Raw genomic sequence first — 16,942 nt, forward strand, 5'->3', positions numbered from 1 at the left:
TTTCACCATCTGAGAAAGATTCAACCATCCTTCCTTGGGCCTTCCTAGTTATTTGGCTTCTTTGGGTGTGTGGACTGTAGTATGGTTATCCTGTATTTTATGACAAATATCCACTTAAAAGTGAGTGCATACCATGTATTTTCTTTCGGGTTTGGGTTACTTCACTCAGGATAATATATCCTAGTTCTATCCATCTACCTACAAATTTCATGACATCCTTAATTTTAATAGTTGAGTAGTATTTCGTTGTGCAAGTGAACCACGTTTTCTTTATCCATTCTTTGGTTGAGGGCAGTCTGGGTTGTTTCCAGTTTTTGGCAATTATAAATAAAGCTGATATGAATATAGTTGTGCAAGTGTCCTTGTAGGATGACGGAGCACCTTTGGGTATATGCCTAGGAGTGATATACCTGTTTTTTGAGATAGAGCTATTCCCAGTCTTTTGAGAAACTGCCAACTCTATTTCCATAGTGGTTGTACAAGTTTCCACTCCCAGAGCAATCTAGAAGTATTCTGCTTGCTCCACATCCCCGCCAATGTGTCCTGTCCCTTTAATTTTTGATCTTAGCGATTTCAATGGGTATAAGATGGAATCACAGAGTCATTTTGATTTGCATTTCCCTGTAACTAAGGATGTTGAACATTTCTTTAAGTATTTCTTACCCATTCTAGATTCCTCTGTAAGCAATCTCTGTTTAGCTCTGTATCCCAGTTTTCAATTGGGTCATTTGGGTTGTAAGCATCTAACTTCTTGAGTGCTTTATGTACTTTGTATTTTAGCTCTCTGTCAGATGTAGGTTTGATGAAGGTAGGTTCCCAATCTGTAGGCTGCAATTTTGTCCTATTTATAGTGTCATTTTCCTTACAGAAGTTCTTCAGTTTCATGAGGTCCCATTTATTAATTGTTGATCTTACTGCCTGAGCCATGGGTTATTTGTCCAAAAAGTTGTTTCCTGTACCAATGAGTTCAAGACTATTCTCCACTTTCTAGTTTTCTGGATTTTAATGTATTCAGTTTTACATTGAGGTCTTTTATTCTCTTGGACTTGGGTTTCTGCAGGGGGATAAAATATGGATCTACTTCTGCTTGCTGACATCCAGTTAGATCAGTATCATTTATTGAAGATACTCTCCCTTTTTCACTGTATGATTTTGGCTTCTTTGTCAAAATCCAAGTGTCTGTGGGTGTGTTGCTTTATTTCAGGTGCTCAATTTGATTGCATTAGTCAACATGTTTGTTTATACACCAATACCACATAGATTTTATTACTATGGTATTGAGGGAATTTATTGTGATGAGATAGAGTCTATAGTCCAACTAACCCAACAATGATTAGCTGTGAATGGGAAGTCCAGGAATCTAGTAGTTGCTCAGTCCCATGACTCTAGTTGTTTCAGCTGGTCTACTATAGAAGTAGGTTCCAATAGATGTACTGGCAAGTAAGTGCAAGCAGGTGAAGAAGAGTGAATTTTCCTGTTTTCAATGTCCTTACATAAGCCTCCAGCAGAAGGTATGGCCCAGATTAAAGGTGTGTACCACCGTTCCTGGATTGGGACTTGCTTTGTCTCAGGCTGACATTAAAACTCAGAGGTGTTCTTTCCTTAGTCTCTTGGGATTAAAGGCATGCACTACCTTGCCTGGGCCTTTTAATGGTCACTATGTCTCAAGATCTCCATGCTAAAATCCAGGTCAGAAATGTATGTCTTCCAGCCTCATGATCTGAATCTTCCATGAGCCCTCCAATTCTGTACTGTAGTTAATTCCAGATATTCTCAAGTTGACAACCTGGAATAGCCATTATTGAACTAACCTTGCTATCCTGGGATGAAGCCTACTTTATTGTGGTGAATCGTGGTTTTGATATGTTCTTCGATTCAATTAGCTATAATTTTATTCAGTAATTTTTGCATTGATATTTATAAGCAAAATTGGCCTGAAGTTTATCTTTCTTTGTTGGGTCTTTGTATTGTTTAGGTATCAGGATAACTGTGGCGTCATAGAACAAATTAGGTAGTATTCCTTCTGCTTCTATTTGGTGGAATAGTTTGAGAAGTATTGGTATTAGGTCTTATTTGAAGGTCTGGTAGAATTCTACATTAAAAACATGTGGTCCAGAGCTTTATTTTGGTTGGGAGATTTTAATGATTTTAATGCTTCTATTTCATTAGTGGTTATGGGAATATTTAGGTAATTTATCTCATCCTGATTTAACTTTGATATCTGGAATTTGTCTAGAAAATCATCCATTTTTTCTACATTCTCCAGTTGTATTTAGTATAGGCTTTTGTAATAGGATCTGATGATATTTTGGATTTTCTCAGTTTCTGCTGCTGTGTCTGCCTTTTCATTTCTGATTTTGTTAAGTTGGCTAGTATCTCTGTGCCCTTTAGTGTTGCTAAGGGTTTGATATTCTCAAAGAACCAGCTCCTAGTTTTGTTGATTCTTTGTATAGTTCATTTTGCTTCTAACTGGTTGATTTCAGGCCCAAGTTTGAATATTCCCTGCCATCTACTCCTCTTGGATGTGTTTGCTTCTTTTTGTTCTAGAGCTTTCAGGTGGGCTGTTAAGTTGATAGTGTTGATTCTCTCCAATTTCTTTACAAAGGCACTCAGTGATATGAATTTTCCTCTTAGCCCTGCTTTCATAGTGTCCCATTAAGTTTGGGTATGCTGTGCTTTTTCTTTTTCAATTAGAGAAAACCTTTAATTTCTTCCTTAACCAGTTTATCATTGAGTAGAGAGTTATTCAGTTTTCATGAATATATCGGCTTTCTGTTGTTTTTCTTGTTATTGAAGACCTGTCTTAGTTTGTGGTGATTGGATAGAATGCATGGGATCCTCTCAATCTTCTTGTATCTGTTGAGACTTGTTGTATATCTGATTACATGCTCAGTTTTAGGGAAGGTGTCATGAGGTGCTGAGAAGAAGGCATATTCTTTTGTTTTAGGGTAAAATGTTTTATAGATAGCCATTAAAATCAGTTGGTTCATAACTGCTGTTAGTTTCACGGTGTCTGTATTTTGGTTCTGATTCAATGATCTGTCCATTATTGAGAGTGGGATGTTGAAGTCTCCCACTATTATTATGTGAGGTTCAATGAGTATATTTTGAGCTTCAGTAACATTTCCTTTACAAATGTGGTTGCCCTTACATTTGGGAGATAGATATTAAGAATTGAGAGTTCCTCCTGGTGGATTTTTCCTTTGATGAGTATGAGGTGTCCTTTCCCATTTCTTTTGATAATTTTTGGTCTATTTTGTTGGATATAAGAATAGCTACCCCAGTTTGTTTCTTGGGAACAATTGCTTGAAAATATTTTTCAGCCTTTTAGTCTGGGGTAGTGTCTGTCTTTATTACTGAGGTGTATTTCCTATATGCAGAAAATTGTGCACCCTTTTTATTTACCCACCCCATTAGCCTATGTGTTTTTATTGGGGAATTGTGTCCATTGATATTGAAAGATATTAAAGGCCAATGATTTTTGGTTCATATTATTTTTGTTGTTAGAGGTGTTGTTATGTTTATGTGATTCTCTTATTTTGTGGTTTTTGTATTTCGTTGGGTGTAATTTCTTTCCTTATATTGAAGTTTTTTCCTTCTATTATCCTCTGTAGGGCTGGATGAGTGGAAAGACATTGTTTATTTATTTATTTTTTTTGTAGAATATCTTGTTTTCTACATCTATGGTGATTGAGTGTTGGGTTGGGTATATTATCTTAGCATGGGCTCACATTTGGTTCTCTTAGGATTCACATGACATCAGTCTAAGATCTTCTGACTTTTAGAGTCTCTGTTGAGATGTCTGGTGTAAATCTGATAAGTCTGCCTTTATATGTTACTTGGCTTTCTTCCCTTACATCTTTTCATGTTCTTTCTTTGTTCTTTGTATTTAGTGTTTTGATATTCATGTGATAGGTGCAATTTCTTTCCTGGTCCAATCTATTTGTTGTTCAGTAGGCTTCTTATACATTTATGAACATCTCTTTATTTAGGATAGGGAAGTTTTCTTCTATGATTTTTTTGAAGATATTTTCTGGCACTTTGAATTGTGAATCTTCTCTGTCTTCTATTCCTATTATTCTTAGATTTTTTTTTCATTGTGTCCTGAATTTTCTGAGTTTTGGGTTAAGAAGTTTTTGCACTTTCTATTTTCTTTGACTGATTTTGTCAATATCTTCTATGTTATGTTCTACTCCTGAGATTTGCTCTAGCTCTTGTATTTTGTTGGTGATTCGTGCATCTGTAACTTCTAATCACTTTCCTCATTTTTCCATTTCCAGGTTTCCCTCCCTGTGTGATTTCTTTGTTCTTTTCTCTTTCTTCTTTTAGATCCTGGGTGGTTTTGTTTAATTCCTTCACGTGTTTGTCTGTGTTTTCCTGTATTTTTTGAAAGGATTTATGTGTTTTTTCTTTAAGTACGTTTACCTGTTTACTTGCCTTATCCTATATTTCTTTAAAGGGGTTCTTTATATCCCCCTTAAGGTCCTTTATAATCTTCATGGACTGGGGTTTTAGGTCAGCATCACGATTTTCAGGTGTGCTGGGGTATCCAGGCCTTACTGTGGCGGGAGAACTGTGTTCGGATGGTATCAAGTGGCATTGGATTCTGTTGCTTATATTCTTGTGTTTGCCTCTCACCATCTTGTTATCTCTGGTATTAACTGGCCTTACTGTCTCTTTACTGGAGTCTCTCCCTCCTATGAGCCTGGTTTGAAGGACCTTCTATGAGTCAAGATGTCTGTATGTGTGTGTGAGTGTGTGTGTGTGTGTGTGTGTGTGTATTACATGCTGGAGGACCTGATCTGTGAGCCTGACTGTGATGGATCTCCTGGGAATCAAGCTGTTTTTGGGTGTGGAGGGGATTTGGAGTACAGTCTCTCCCCATTGCAGCTTTTAATAGTCTTTCTTTGTTCTATGTATTTAGAGTTTTGTTACCTAATGTGGGACAACTTTCTTTATTGGTTTACTCTATTTGCTGTACTATAAGCTTCTTATAAGTTTATAGGCATTTTTTTCTTCATGTTAGGGGAATTTTCTTCTATGGTTTTGTTGAAAATACTTTCTGGTCATTTGAGTTAGGTGTGTTTCCCATTTTCTTTTCCTTTTCTTAGGTTTGGTATTTTCACAGTGTCCCAAATTTCCTGGATGTTTTGTTAGAAACTTTGTGATTTAGTGTTTCTTTTGATTGATATATAAATTTCTTCTATGGTTTCTTCTTCCATGTCTTTGTTTTCTGTTAGTGATGCCTGCATCTGTAGTTCCTGTTCCCTTTCCTAGAGTTTCCATCTCCAGGGTTGTCTCAGATTGTGTTTTCTTTATTGCTTTTATTTTCATTTTCAAGTCTTGAGCAGTTTTACTAAGGTATTTCACCTGTTTGATTATATTTTTCTGTATTTCTTTATACTTAATTCATTTCCTCTTTAAGGGCACCTACCTCTTTGATTACATTTTCCTGTATTTTCTTACCTGATTTATTTATTTCCTCTTTACGGCACTTTATTATCTTAGTCAGAGGGCTTTAAGGTAAATTTTTTGCAATTCAGGTGTGTTAGGATACTCAGGGCTTGCTGTGGTATATAGCTGGGTTCCGATATTGTCATATTACTCTGGCTTTTTTTTTTTTTTTTTTTTTTTTTTTTTTTTTGATAGTGTTCTTACATTGACCTTAAACGATCGGCTTGTCCCTAGTTTTGGAAGGCCTGGTATTCCCTTATGGGGACAGACATCTGGGACTGCAAGTAGAGTTTTTAGTCCCTGTGTCAGCAGATCTCTGGGATTGTGGTAGAGCTGGTTTTCCCTGGTGGCAGCAGGCTTGTTCTTGATGGCTTCATGCTACTGGTTGTCCTGGATGGGGCAAGCCTCCAGGGTTGCAGGTAGAGAGCTAGCTAGTGATCCCTAATGGTTGCAGGCCTCCATTTGTCCTGGGAAGCAGCAGGCATCCAGGGATTCAGATGGATTTGTGGCCCTGACAATAGCAATGCAGAGGAGGCAGGGTGGAGCTTGATGCTGCTAGGTTTCCCAGATGGGCTGGCAGGTATGCTTTTGGGACTTGGTGATTTCACCTTGTTGTCCCTGCCAGGCCTCCAGGGATTCAGACAGGGCTATGATCCATGAAATTGAGTGCAGAGGGTGCAGGGAAGAGCTTGTTCTACAGAATTTTCCCAGAGGGGATGTCAGCCAGGGAATTTGGGTATGGGTCTCACCTGGTGGTTGCTGATAGCTACAGCCAAGTGTGACTTGGGTGAGAGGTATGGATTAGAAGTCAGAGCACACACAGTCATTGGATCGATCACAGGGTCCCCCAATGGAGGAGCTAGAGAAAGTAACCATGGAGCTAAAGGGATCTGCAACCCTATAGGTGGAACAACATTATGAACTACCCATTACCCCCCAGAGCTCGTGTCTCTAGCTGCATATGTATCAGAAGTTGGCCTAGTCGGCCATCAGTGGAAAGAGAGGCCCATTGGTCGTGCAAACTTTATCTGCCTCAGTACAGGGGAATGTCAGGGCCAGGAAGTGGGAGTAGGTAGAGGAGCAGGTGGGGGACTTCTGTGATAGCATTGGAAATATAAATGAAATAAATACCTAATTTAAAAAAAATCAGAGCACAGAGGAGATTGGGTAAACCTCAAGGCTGCTGGGCTGGCTAGTAGACAGGGGTTTGGGACTTACCGATCTCACTTGGTTTTCTTTGGCAGCAGCAGGCCTCCAGAAATTCAGGCAGAGCTGTGGCCTGGGAAATGAGTGCTTCAATATATTGTTAAAGTGTTAGATTTAGGATTAGGATTAGGGTATAAGCTCTAAGTATTGAGGTAATTATTATTATTTTTTATTTAGAGGGCTTGACTTAAAGGTAGAATTAGCTTTAAGTTTATAATTCATATTCAGGTTGGGTTTTGTTTAGGGTTAAGGTTATATGTTTAGCCAAAATTTTATAGGTAGAGTTTTGTATCAGACACATCGTTATTGTTAGGATTAGATAAAAACTTAGTATTAGATTTAGAATTAATTTTGTTTTAGGGATAAGGGTCACAGTTAAAGTTACTCTTATAATTAGGGTTACATTTCATAATTAGAGTTTGTATTATCAAGGAGTTCAGGTGACAGATAGAGAGAAATGGTTATGGTTAGTATTAGGAATAGAAAATGATTTTGGTTAGAGTGATTGTTAGGATTAGGTCTAATGTTAGGGTCAGGCTGCTAGGCTTGCCAGTAGACAGGGCTTTGGGACTTAATTTTTCACTTGGTTTTCCTTGGCAGCAACAGGCCTCCAGGGATTCAGACAGAGCTGTTAATTTAAATAAAGGGTTAATGTTAGGGTCAGAATTAGTGCTAGGATTACGACTGGCTTGGTCAGGATTTGTATTGCTGCACAAAACATCATGACCAAGAAGCAAGCTGGGGAGGAAAGGGTTTATTTAGCTTACACTTTTATATTGCTGTTCATTACCAAAGGAAGTCAGGACAGAAACTCAGGCAGGTCAGGAACTTGGAGGCAAGAGCTAATGCAGAGGCCATGAAGGGTGCTGCTTACTGGCTTGCTCAGCTTGCTTTCTTATAGAACCCAGGACAACTGGGAATAGCCAGGAATAGTACCACCCACAATGGGCTGAGCCCTCTCCGATTGATGTCTAATTGAGAAAATGCCTTACAGCTGGATCTCATGGAGGCATTTCCTCAAGAGAGGCTCCTTTCTCTGTGACAAGTCCAGCATGTGTCACGTTGACACACAAAACCAGCCAGTACAATGGTTATATAAAACACTAGTGTTTTATCTATTTAATGCTAATATTTTAGCCAAAATTTTGTGGATAGTGTTAGAGTTAGTGTTGTGGTTAGAGTTATAGTTACACAGTGCTTTAGGGTTAAATTTAGGGTTTCTTTTAGACTTAGAGTTAGTTTTAAGATTATTGTCTTTATCAAGATTTAGGGTTGGTGTTGCAGGTAGGTTGAGTGATGCATAAATAGCTATAGTTATTGTTATATTTATATTTAGCTTTAGAGGGTGAAAGTTAAGTTTATGGTTAGTATTAGTTCTTGTTTTTAGTTAGTGATAGGTTTAGGTTTAGAGATTAGCTTAGGGTTTGTGTTTGGTTAGTGTATAGAGTTACTGTTCTCATAATATTGGTCTGTGGTTAGGGTTTTAAGATTAGCATAAGTATTGTGGTTGGACAAAGGGGTAAGTTAAGTTTTAGGAATAAGTATGTGGTTTATGAATAAGTATGTGCTATGATTAGCCTTAGGTTTTGGATTAGTGGTGTGATTACTTTTAGTTAAATGTATAGGGTGGTATTGTTAGAGCAGGGTTTAGACAAAATGATAGGGTTGTGTTACTGTTTGGGTTAGTGGAAGGTTATGGTTAGATTATAGGTTTCTCACTGGAATTATGGTTAGGTTCTTTTTTAGTAACCTAGTTTTGGGAATGGACTTAAGGTTAGACAAAGGTGAAGTGTTAGACTTAGGGTTAGTTTGAGGGTTTGTAGAATAGAAAAAGATTTGGGTTATGGTAAGGATTAGCCTTAGACACAGTGTTAGGTTATGATTAGCACTAATGTTAGATTTAATTTTACATTTGCAGAGTTTGTGCTAGTCTTAGAATTAGTATTAATGTTAAAGGCATGGAGTTACATGTAAGATTTACATTTTTTGGTTTGTTTTGCCTAATTCTGCTGCATTACGTTTTAAAATATTATATCTCATTTTATAATTATCCCAGAGAAGCCTCTTGATTTTCCTTTTTTAAAAATATTTTTAAAATATGTTTTATTAGGTATTTTCCTCAATTACATTTCCAATGCTATCCCAAAAGCCTCCCATATCAACCCCCCCCCCCACCCCCGACTCCCCTACCCACCCACTCCCACTTTTTGACCCTGGCATTCCCCTGTTCTGGGGCATATAAAGTTTGCATGTCCAATGGGCCTCTCTTTCCAGTGATGGCCAACTAGGCCATCTTTTGATGCATATGCAGCTAGAGTCAAGAGCTCCCGGCTACTGGTTAGTTCATAATGTTGCACCTACAGGGTTGCAGATCTCTTTAGCTCCTTGGATACTTTCTCTAGCTCCTCCATTGGGGGCCATGTGATCCATCCAATAGCTGACTGTGAGCATCCACTTCTGTGTTTGCTTGGCCCCGGCCTAGTCTCACAAGAGACAGCTATATCAGGGTCCTTTCAGCAAACTCTTGCTAGTGTATGCAATGGTGTCATCGTTTGGAGGCTGATTATGGGATAGATCCTGGGATATGGCAGTCTCTAGATAGTCCATCATTTTTTCTCAGCTCCAAACTTTGTCTCTGTAACTCCTTCCATGGATGTTTTGTTCCCAATTCTAAGAAGGGGCAAAGTGTCTACATTTTGGTCTTCGTTCTTCTTGAGTTTCATGTGTTTTGCAAATTGTCTCTTATATCTCGGGTATACTAAGTTTCTGGGCTAATATCCACATATCAGTGAGTACATATCATTTGAGTTCTTTTGTGATTGTGTTACCTCACTCAGAATGATGCCCTCCAGGTCCAACCATTTGGTTAGGAATTTCATAAATTCATTCTTTTTAATAGCTGAGTAGTACTCCATTGTGTAAATGGACCACATTTTCTGTATCCATTCCTGTATTGAGGGACATCTGGGTTCTTTCCAGATTCTGGCTATTATACATAGGCTTCTATGAACATAGTGGAGCATGTGTCCTTCTTACCAGTTGGAACATCTTTTGGATATATGCCCAGAAGAGATATTGCGGGATCCTTCGTTAGTACTATGTCCAATTTTCTGAGGAACTGCCAGACTGATTTCCAGAGTGGTTATACAAGCTTGCAATCCCACCAACAATGGAGGAGTGTTCCTCTTTCTCCACATCCTCGCCAGCATCTGCTGTCACCTGAATTTTTTATCTTAGTCATTCTGACTGGTGTGAGATGGAATCTCAGGGTTGTTTTGATTTGCATTTCTCTGATGATTAAGGATGCTGAACATTTTTTCAGGGGCTTCTCAGCCATTTGGTATTCCTCAGGTGAGAATTCTTTATTTAGCTCTGAGCCCCATTTTTTAATGGGGTTATTTGATTTTCTGGAGTCCACCTTCTTGAGTTCTTTATATATATTGGATATTAGTCCCCTATCTGATTTAGGATAGGTAAAGATCCTTTCCCAATCCGTTGGTGGCCTTTTTGTCTTATTGATGGTGTCTTTTGCCTTGCAGAAGCTTTGCAATTTTATGAGGTCCCATTTGTTGATTCTTGATCTTATAGCACAAGCCATTGCTGTTCTATTCAGCAATTTAATATTTACAGTTTTAATTGTTGTATTTGTTTTATTCAAAATGTTATGGTTATGTCTAGGGTTTTATGATTGAGAAAGACTATGGTTAGGATTATGATTATGATAGTGTAGGTGTAGAAACATATTTATGTTTAGGTAGAAAAATATTTATGATTAGAATATGATTAGATAAAAACTTTGTTTTAGGATTAATTTTAGGGTTTGTGTTAGGGTTAATGTTAGATAATTAGGGTTAGACAGGTATCTTGACTTAGTATTCATTTTAGGATTAATGTTTAGACAATGATACCACTATCATTATGGTTATATCTATAAGACAAATGATTATATTTAATGTTACTCCATGAGCTATGCCTACGAACATACTAAGCTTTAGTTTTTTTTTTTTCTGAGTTATTTTAGTGTTAGTAAAAACGTATGATTATAGTTATGGGAATATGTTTGTGTTTCATTGCCTAGAAACATGGGTACTTTAATACCTTGAGACATACTAGAGATATATCATGATGTTCTGTCTCTTCCAATGGCCCAGGCCAGATACACACCACACACACACACACACACACACACACACACACACACACACACACACACACACAATATATATATATTTACAGATGAGGGAACTAATATAGAGATGATAAGGAAGAAGAAGATGATGAAGAAGAAGAAGAACGTCATGAGGCCTGCTCCTGATGTCAAGATGACAAAGACCTCCACAACTACTGTGTCCTTAACTTGGGTGCTCTGGTGGGTAGGTATGAAGAACACCCAGACACAGAAGCAGACTAACAGACTAGCATGCTGACAGTGATGTGCATTGCTTCTTTGAAAGTGTTAGGCAGCCTGCGGGCAGGAATTGCCCCAAGTGAGCTGACCAGACCTAGTAGATCCAAATATCCCATAAAACAGCTCTAAGGAGCCCCATCACACTTGGAAATTACAGTGGGCCCAGAATCTGTAGGTTTTATAAGCTGTGTGGGCCTTTTGGTCACCCAGAGGATACACAATACTGCTTGGATCAGGGAACAGATACTAGGAACAGTGAAAAGGAGGACTGGTTCTGCCCACATACTGACACTTGTGTCTGGCCTTGTGGCCTGGAAGGCTATCACTACTACAATGGTATTGGCCATCAAAGTGCACACTGTGAAGATGACTCAAAAGGCTGTCTGTTGCACAGCACAGGTAAGGGGTTTGTGTATGCAATGAACAGGAAGGGGCAAAGAAAACAATGTCAAGGAGGACAGCATAAGCTAGCTGAGCTGGTAGTTACTGGGGTCAGACAATGTAGGTGTGAGGGTAATACATGAAGATGCCTAAGGTATGCAGGCAAAGGAGGAAAAGCAGGGTGGTTCAGATGGCCAACACTGTGCTGATGGGGTCATGGTAGGACAGGAAGTCAAGGGTTTTAGTGATGCACTGGCTCATCTCCATATTGGGTCACTGGTTCTGAGGACACTTTTGAAACACTGTACTATCTGTATGGAGGAGAAACTGGGTCAATGCCTTGAACATGGACACTCTGGAGCCCTTCCCAGGATTAAGTAGTCATGAGACAGCTGATGGCTTTTCAGATAACTCATTATATTGCACTCTCATTGCCGCACACTTTCCTGATTGCCTGATGTTCCTAGGCTGAGGGCCAAAGGAAAAACTGGCAGAATTCCTGACTACAATCTATTGACATGCATCAGAGGTTCATGAAACAACATTGGACAACCTACAGAAGTTTGTAGTCATATGTGGTCTTCATCTCTTTGAACTAACATAATGAACTTGTCATAATTCATAACCATCAATAATTAGTTGACAAATCTATTCATCCATCATCCTCTTTAAGTTTAACAGTCTTTATGGAGGCTCTATTGAATACACAACCTGTGTCATTCCTTCTGAATGAAGCCATCAATCTAAATCAATGGTAGAATTTGTATTCCATAGTAAATTTTGGTATGGGTTTTGTGGTTGAAGCACTGGAATAGTCTGCATTTCTACTTAACCTATTTCTTTCATTTTTTTTCTGTTTTTCTTCTATTTTTGAAGTTTAAGTATTTTTCCATAGTTATTTTCTTCACATTTTCTTTGACATCTGTTGTCATTTCTCAGTTTAGTTTATGGTTTCTTTGTCTTTAAAAGAGAGAAAGGGTATTTACCAAATCTCTGCCTTCCTGAGGAATGTTTTTGGTGTGAAAAAGGATGTTTTTCAAACCTGCAGCTTTAACAAATACTGAACCTGGTCTTCCTGCTCCAATCACTCTTTCAGTCCATCTGTTTCCTGTTCATCTCCCTAATCACATGGAGAAATACACACTGCTTGTCAGCAATAGTCAGCAAGCCACCTCCTAAAATGTAAACTCTATGCCCTTAAATGTGGCACATAAGATCCACTTTGACATGGACACATGCTTTCTGTATAACTACTGTCAAAATCCATAGTAAGTTATTATCAATTCTTTATTGCCTTTTGCCTTGAATAATCACTTATTTATTCTTTATCCTAGAGTCTCAGCTAGTATTTTCATGCTTCCTTTCCTTAGAACTTGATTTATTGTTTGAGGCTTTTATCAAACACCAATCCCTTCAGTAAGATGTCTCTTTACATATTGTTCATTGGTGCTAACAGTTTTACTATGTTCTTGTAGCTCAGTGCTTGAAATTTATTCTATTACTGTGACTTTATTTTGTATTCCTTACACAGAGAAAAAAAGCTATGTTAGGGGCATTAGTAGATTACAATTCTTGTTTAATCCCTCATAAACTATGAGTCAAAGGATTTCACCTAACTTGTATCCAATACTAGGTGCCTGTCTCTGTCTCTCTGTCTCTCTGTCTCTCTGTCTCTGTCTCTGTCTCTGTCTCTGTCTCTGTCTCTGTCTCTCTCTCTCTCTCTCTCTCTCTCTCTCTCTATATATATATATATATATATATATATATATATATATATAGTGGAATTTTAATGAAGTAAACCTGAAGACATAGGGGGATTCATTGTATAATATAGGTGGGATAATGCTGTGTAGTAGCTGATGCACCAGGTACAGGTTTTGGATAACTTGAAATAAGTGAAAAAGAACTTGTATAAGAATTTATTTTTTTTGTATTTGTTTTTTATTAGATATTTTCTTTATTTGCATTTCAAATGTTATCTCCTCTCCTAGGATCCCCTCTGAAAATCCCCTATCTCCCCTGATCCCCAACCCACCCACATCCTTTCTTGGCCCTCGCATTCCCCTATACTGTGGCATAGAACGTTTACAGGACCTAGGGCTTCTCCTCCCATTGATGACCAACTAGGCCATCCTCTGCTTATATACAGCTAGAACCACAAGTTCCACCATGTGATTTCTTTGATTGGTGGTTTAGTTCCAAGGAGCTCTGGGGGTACTGGCTAATTCATATTGATGTTCCTCCTATGGGGCTTCAGACCCCATCAGCTCCTTGGGTACTTTCTCTAGTTCTTTCATTGGGGACCCTGTGCTTTGTCCAATGGATGATTGTGAGCATCCACTTCTGTATTTGCCAGGCACTGGCAGAGGCCCTCAGGAGACAGCTATATCAGGCTCCTGTCAGCAGGCTCTTTTTTGGCATCTGCCATAGTGTCTGGGTTAGGTGGATGTTTATGGGGTGGATCCTCAAATGGGGCAGTCTCTGGATGTCCAGAATCCTTCTTAGAAGTGGGAACAAAATACCCATGGAAGGGGTTACAGAGACAAAGTTCAGAGCAGAGACTAAAGGATTGACCATCTATATAAGGATTTTAAGTGGTTGTAGCATACGATGTATGTTGGTGGCATTGACATTTTTGGTCATATATTTCCAGATTTTAAACACCATTACAGGATTCTTTTCTGATGTGAACATACATTTCATCTGAAATCCTTTATGACTACCTGCTGGCCACTGGTGGAAAAGGTACCATCCTCTCTCCTTACCTGGAGACATAGTAATTTCACTTCTGGGACTTGGAAGGAAGCTGTAGCAGCATTGTGATTTCTCATGTTGTGGTGACTTTCTGCTTCCAACTGGACATGTTCTATTGACGATTGAATGAGGTGCCTGTACACAAGAAAAGAGAGTGACAATGAGAGATATTGACGAGGAGACTGAGCTACAAATGTGGTTGGAGTTTAAGTTTCATTGTTCTCACTTCTGGGTCGTTCCCTCTCTTCTTTCCTCTTCTTATTCATTCTGTCTTCTTAATTAAAATATTCCCTCCCCTCCTGTTCCTTTTCTCTATCCCTTCTTTAATATCTCCATTTTTCTTTCCTTTCTCTTTTACATTTACTTTCCCTCTTCCTTCTAGTGTTTAAATATCAATAATAGAAATAAGATTTATGTATCACATTCTACACATGGTGTTAAGAGATATTTCCTGGTGTTGGTAGAAAGCAAGGTACCTTTAACTGGAGTTAGACTTGGGGGTAGAATTTCTGTTCTGCTTTTTATAAAGTGGATACATTGGCATTGCCTCTGTGAACCTTAGTTTTCTTACTAATAAAACACCATTTCAAGATGGTCTGCAGATTAATGAAGTGCTATAAGTGAGTTCACACCACAAATGGTCACCATGCTAGGAAATCACATGGAAAAACCATTGGGGGCGGAAAATAACCCAAAGTATATACTAGGGGAGTATGTTTTTCATTATCAGCTTAATGAATTCCTTTGTTTCTGATCAAAGTACTTCTATCCCAATGTCCCAGATCATTCTGTAGTGCAATATTCCCAGTGAATCAGAAACAAGACCATTAACATTACCTCAGGTTCTTAGAGACTCCTAGAGTGCAACCTAAACTCTACTGATGTTAGTATTATATATATATTTTTTGTTGTGGAGTAATATTTTGGGGTAATATTTTTGCCTTTATTCACTGAATTCCAGGGATAGTCTTTACATTTTGGACAGTTTGTAAAGTTTCCAAAAACTTCCATTGACCCCTGAGAAATATAAGTACCCTAATTGGCAAATCATTGTGTGTGGCTTGAATGAATTTCAATATGAAAATCCACTGCAGGGTTTTGTAGCACTATGATGTGCAGGTTAGTGGTAAGTATCTAAAGTGAGAGGTCCCTGACAATAGAAACTAAGGACCTCATCATTAATGATCACCACATTGTGAAAAAAAAATACTGGCTCTTGTTTGGAACACTGTTCCCTTCTTCATCAGCAATCTTTGTCCCCACTTCTTTGAGTGGAAAATAATTCTTACATGGAAGTATGATAGGCTTCTAGACGCAACACATTATGTTGAATGAAAGTAAGACTAGAGTAGTTTGAGCTGGTACTGATTTGGAAACTTTCTTTTTACTGTCTAACTCCTATAGTGCTGGAAGGTACTAGGCATGTTACTAGAGGAAGTGATCATCTTACTCAGCTTTGAACCCTGTTTTTCACCATTAAACTAATTCCTAATAATCTATTTTTTACTCATATATTAATGTATTTTCATCTCTCACCAGAGAAGCTTCTTGAAGTAGATGGCAGTTAACACAAAGGCTCACAACCACTCAAAATGCAGAAAATAAGAGACTGCAGATTGCCCGGTCCTAAATGAGACATCCATATAAAACTGCTTCCTCCTAAAGGTCAGGGATCATTGTGGAAGAGAGGTAGAGACATTGTAAAAGCCAGAGGTGATAGATGACTACCAGGAAACAGTGTTTTCTCAGCACAGTAGGATGCATATATGAATTCACAAGCAACTGTAGCAAAATGTCTATCTGTGCAAGCTTAAGCTAGACCAAATCAAAATATGGAGACAGCAGGTATGCATCCAACCATTGGAGACAGGAGGTGGGCATCCAACTCAAGCAGAGGAGCTCTTGGCAACTGATAGTTGCTTGGAGAAGAAAAATCAGTTGTCTTTCAGAATTTTGCCCCATGTAGATTGCTTCAGTGGGTGGCACCACACCTGAGAATATATAGGCAGTGCAAATTTGACTTGATGGGATAAAAAAACTGAGGACACAAAATTGTTTGTGTGTGTGTGTGTGTGTGTGTGAGAGAGAGAGAGAGAGAGAGAGAGAGAGAGAGAGAGAGAGAGAGAGAGAGAGAGAGAGAGAGAGAGAGAGAGAGAGAGAGAGAGAAGCCTGGAATTTGGAGAAGTTATTGTGAGATAATATGATGAAAATAAATTTTATGAAATACTATCAAGTTTTTTTGAAGTTCTTGTCTTGTGCTTTTGCTATATTGCACTTCTCAGGGCCTAATGTATTAATATTATTATGTTCTGCTGGAGATATTGTTCTTGGTGTTTCTATTTGTGATTTTTGTTCTAAGGTCTAAATATCCAGAATTATATTTAGGTGTTTCTTGGTGTTAAATCTGGTCCTATTTGTTTGTTTGTTGGATGTTCTGACCTTTGATTTGTGGTCCCCTTTCTGTCCTAGGAAATCATGATGGCTGTGGGTTCTTCAGTAGAGACAGCTTCTGCTTTGGTGGGTGTCAGAAAATAATGGAGATTTGATTAGGAGGAAAATCTCAGGTAGGCTGTGGGAAAAAGTTAGAGGTATCTTTTCTGAACCAAGAGGTTAGGTTCTGAGAACATTAAAATGTGTTAACAAGAGGGGTTTCTTCAAGCAGGATGCAGTAGGAAAAGGAACCAGTCTAGACTGAGAAGAAAGGTCTAGGGGTACTGTAGGTTTGTACCAAGAAGTGTA

This window comes from Mus caroli, unplaced genomic scaffold (assembly GCF_978045245.1).
Source record: "Mus caroli unplaced genomic scaffold, Mus_caroli_1 scaffold_20, whole genome shotgun sequence".
Classification (NCBI taxonomy): domain Eukaryota; kingdom Metazoa; phylum Chordata; class Mammalia; order Rodentia; family Muridae; genus Mus; species Mus caroli.